At 34.8% G+C, this 4,971-nt stretch overlaps 1 long non-coding RNA gene across 1 annotated transcript; it reads right to left on the reverse strand.

Annotated features, from left to right (window-relative positions):
- Positions 1-1,291: 1,291 nt before the first annotated feature.
- Positions 1,292-3,460, reverse strand: LOC114285055 (uncharacterized). The gene is made up of 2 exons (XR_003637143.2): positions 3,059-3,460; positions 1,292-1,631 (listed from the first exon to the last, which is right to left on the reverse strand). It is a non-coding gene; the product is annotated as an uncharacterized LOC114285055 (long non-coding RNA).
- Between the last annotated feature and the right edge of the window lie 1,511 nt (positions 3,461-4,971).

A 4,971-nucleotide genomic window follows, 5' to 3' on the forward strand; every position in this document is an offset into this window, starting at 1 on the left:
ATCACCAATATAGAGTCTACCAAGGATAGCCATCCACACAATAAAGCTGGCTCTAGGTATAGAATGTGGGCCCCAGAGCAACCCAGCCCATTGGTTCTTAGGCTACTTAGTTCTCCATTGCTGCCAAGCAGACCCAATACTAAATTTACCATCACAAGTAGGAACCCAAATGCTTTGTCCACCCTAAACAAAGAAGGAGTCAAATCAAGAGGAGTGTTAGAAATGAGCTCTTGCACCTCTCAAGAGGACTCATTAGGCCACCTCCACCTAGTATCAAAAACAATGGACCTCAGCCAATAGCAATGTCAAAAATGAGCCTATCCCCATACTTATCCCCAAGAGGACTTAATGGATGCCAATTGTCATACCAGAGGAAAGTTTGCTCACCAGAGCCTATCAAACATTTGATCAAAGGGTATGTAAGGACTCTAAGAGACAGCAATTTCCTCCAAACCCAATTGTCATACCAGCAGTATTGTGATTCAACTTGTATTGCACGATTAATTAATTTTTACATTCTTTTTCACCTTTGGCCCCATTAGCTACTTTTCTCACTATTAATCACCATAGCTAACACTCATTGAATAGTCGTGAACTATATTATCAAAATATCCCACACAAAGGAGAGCCAAATTCAAAAGAAGTCACAAGAAAAAATGACTGCCATATTTCTTTTGCTACAAGAAATTAAATTACTATCATGAATCTAATTTGATTGAATTTGTATATACCTTATTCACCAATTTGGTCATTAGTTATATGATTTAGTAGTTTATTTTTTGTAGTATTTTTTTTATCTATATTTATATATGTTAACGTATATTATGATACACGATATGATACGATACATGATACACAAAGTGATACAATGATACACGATACGCATCATGATTCGACAACACTGGCGGAAACACACGAAGCACACAGAAATTTATGAGATAGTAACCTACTATACCAGGGCCAAGTAATACCACAACCAGAATTGATACTTAAAATCATGTGGCATAAAAAAAAAAATTAAAAATAAAATAAAATAAGACATAAGCCCCATACCAATTATACTAAGGCTCAGTGTCCTACATACAAGGTCAACACTTAAAATCATGTGACATCTCCAAACTCCTCACCCATATCTAAATAGGTTTTCATGACCAAAAACCAAACATTATGGTCTACTTGTTCCTCCTAATAGAATGGATCACAGTTCCAACGCAATACAAGCTTGTTCATAATGCTGTAGATTCAAAACTATCTATGTAATAATTCAATGTTCAAAGCCACATAAAAACAATTGAAGCCCAATCACATTCCATAGATTAATGCTTTTGAAGCACAAGCATATTTTCTTTGTCATATTTGTTTAACCATCAACTAATTTTCCACCAAACAGTACCGTTCACCAGGATTCTGTATGTAGGGTCAACAAAATCAAAAATTGAAAAGAAAAAAATCATATGCAGTAAAATTTACTTGTCAATCAAGGTAACATAACAAAACATCAAACATACATTGATTGTGGTCACTGAGAGAACATCAGCAAATATCTAAGTAGCTTCAGCAATAGGACCCCTGACCTTTTTTGGAAGAAACACATCAGACCCCTTTCTTACAGTCCACTTCATGCTGTCAACCTTGATACAAGCACATGCATATGCCATAATCCAGATTAAAGGCTTGTAGTTTAAACTTAAAGCATACATCAAGATCCAAAATGATTTCCACATGACTTTATAAAATTTATAAATAAAAAATAAAAACTATTCTCATCCAAATCCATCGAAAAAGATAAGCATGAAAATAAATAAATAAATAAAAATAAAAAGAGGTGAAACAACAAAGAAAGCCATTAATTAAAAAATATTTCTTTTCGTGGGAGGGGGTATCTGCATCTGTCCACAATCCTGGGTTCTACAACTATCTCGATGGAAGCTATAGGTACATTTAAGTGTTCAGATAGAATTGAGATAATTAGAACTTAAAAATATGCATGATTCAATTTCCCTACATGTGGATGGTAAGGAAAGAAATGAGTAAAAGCATATCTATTACAGCAAGCATAAAGATTCTAAGACCTAATAAAGTGATAGCCATCCAACCACGTCATTCATAATGAACACATACAATACAAGAAGAGGAACCAGATCTAGCTTTCCAATAATTACAACCAAGGAAATTATTATTTGCTCCATTTCCTTTATGCCTTCTGAAGTTAAATGGCAATAATCAAATCACAGGTTCCCTTAGTCCTCTGAAAGAAATTTTGCATTATCACCATCATAACTTTAGGTGAGGAAGAACGGAAATTTCATTCTAGGTCTCCTTCATTTTGTTGCTTGGGTCCATCGAAGAAATGAAATGTGATTCCAAGTTACCACCTTTCCAAGTAAAAATGAGATTACCACACTAAGTGGAAATCTCATTCCCCCACCCCAATGGAAAGTTCACATTCAAAGAGCATTCAAGAGTAAAAAAGAAACATGAGCCCACCAGATTTAAATTGTACCATTTTCCTGTATAAGGAATTCTAGACTAATCCAAACACTTGTATAGCAATGGGTTTCCAGGTAAATGAGATTCTCGTTTCTTCTCTTTGATTTTTTCCATACAAAAGATAGACATAAGGTATTTCTAGTTGAATATGAACCAGGTTAAATGACTGAGATATGGGCCTCATCGAGTTTCAATTGGATCAAAGCATAAATGGTAGCCTTGCTGATAATTAATAAACAAAGAAAAAGCCTTAAGGTGTTTCTTGTGCAAGATGTGATTTAAGAAGTTCCTCAATCTATTAAGAAGTCCAATTATTAAGCTCGTCTACAAGCAAGTATGAACTTTACATTCAAATCGATTAATTTACCTCTTTCCTTTTAACACATACAGGGAGATAGAGGTGGTAAGTTTTGGTAGGTGGCACTAGCTAGTGTTACAAACAACATGATATGATTATTGCGTCAAAAAATGTCAAACATTGCAGTTGAGGATAAGTATCCTACATCTTATGGGATATTCTTTGTTTTGGTCAAGACTGAAAATTACTAAGAAGAGAAAGATTTGTTACCTAAGTTTAATCCTGTACTAAACAGTCCAATCTCAGTGACCATAATTTCAACCCAAACTTCAAAAATTCATCAAATGACAGATGCGCAGTTGGGATGCAATATGGGCCTTCAACTCTTGATGTTGAGCTCGAGTACAACTCCGACCAGATCCCACAGCATAAGTTTCAAACCCAGTAGTCACCACACCAGCATGCCACTAACCAAACCCGCCTCATGAAAAGGACTTAGAAAACAACCCTTCCTTCCTTTTTCGATACAAATTTTTCTTCTTGCTGACTTTTAAAAAATTACTCTTTCCATTATTCAATCTTCATCACACTGAAATTATTCACTCCATTCTTGAAAGCCCAATTGCTAAAGATCTTTGCTTTCAAAATCAATAAAATCACCTCCAGAACGCTCTAATCAAACAATATCATCACATAAATCACAACATTTCCTTCCAATACCCATATAAACACAAAACCATTATTCATTTACAATTAAACAGAGTACAAGCCAAGAAATTACAATTTCACGAATGTGGTGGAGAACCAGTTTCCGATTTTCCACTGCGAAGTTTTTCGATCAAATCCCCGAGCTCCTTGCGGGCAGATTCTCTGCCAAACATAAAACCGTACCTGAGAACATCAATTGCATAGAAAATCAAAAATCAACACACCACCATTGAATTGAAGAGAAGAAAGAGGGGGGAAAGGGATTACCAGAAGGAAACAGCAGAGAAGACTCCTGCTGTGGCAATTGTTTGAATGAGAGTGAAGCTTTTCTCCATCGCATCAATGGTGTTCTCTGCAAACACTTTTACCACTGAGCTCGGAGGAGAGAGTAGAGATTTTGGATTGAATGAGTCTGGTGAGCTCTCTCTCTCTCTCGGGTTCTAATTAGGGTTTAAGCTGGTGAACAATGGTCTGAAAATTAAACAAAAACAAAAACAAAAACAAAAGCAAAAACAAATACGGGTCGACCCGCTCCATCAATCCATTTCAACCCGTTTTGTTTGAGAAGACGAGTGGATTGAGTTTTTTTTTTTTTTATCTGGACGAGTGGATTGAGTTTGGTTAAAAGAAAATTGCAAATCAGTTTTTCAAAAATAATTTTAAATTAGTGTTAAACTTTATCAATTTTAATAATTAAAATATTAATTTTTTTTATAAATTTATAAACATTTTATGATGGTATTACTGATTTGTAATTTTTCCTTGGTTAAAATTTGCTAGCTCGCTTACGGAAAATTTTATTTCCACACACAAAGTTCTCTCACTTTACACACTTGATGGAAAAAAAAAAAAAATCAATTACATTTTTATCCTAAAATAAAAATACCAATATATCCTTACATCTTACACATCCAAAACCCTAATTTCCAAGCCACCCAAAAATTAAATTTGTCAGTAGTTTGGTTGGGTTAGTCATCTCCTCTCTTTCACTTCAGGTGAGTTTGTTTGCAAGGGATGAATCATCTATGTATCCTTACTCTCTCCTCCTACTCCTACTTCTACTAATCTGACGGTTTTTTAGCTCCACCTCTAACTCAAGCTCAAGTTCTTCTTAATATTGTTTTATAGACATTTCATGTGAATTTTTTTTAATTAAAATTAAATTTAAAAAGAGATCAATGTAATGTATTCAAACTTAGAGAGTGGGATTGCACTACGTTTTAAAATAGCAAAAATACGCGTGGGGTTGTGATTCCAATGTGAGCCATAGAAAAATATTAGAGAGAGAGAGAGAGAGAGAGATGCATATGGAAGGTGTGGGAATCGATTTGAGAAATGGGACAAAAATTGTAAGTACAGCCACCGGCCTCCTACCTTGATCGCTTCAGTAGGGGTATGAATTTAAAATTAGGCGACAGTGATTAGTTAGGGTTAAAAATTAGGGTTAGTGATGAAACGATGAAGAAGAGTATTTC

This window comes from Camellia sinensis, chromosome 13, assembly GCF_055761805.1.
Source record: "Camellia sinensis isolate YWXY chromosome 13, ASM5576180v1, whole genome shotgun sequence".
In the NCBI taxonomy this organism is placed as follows: Eukaryota; Viridiplantae; Streptophyta; class Magnoliopsida; order Ericales; family Theaceae; genus Camellia; species Camellia sinensis.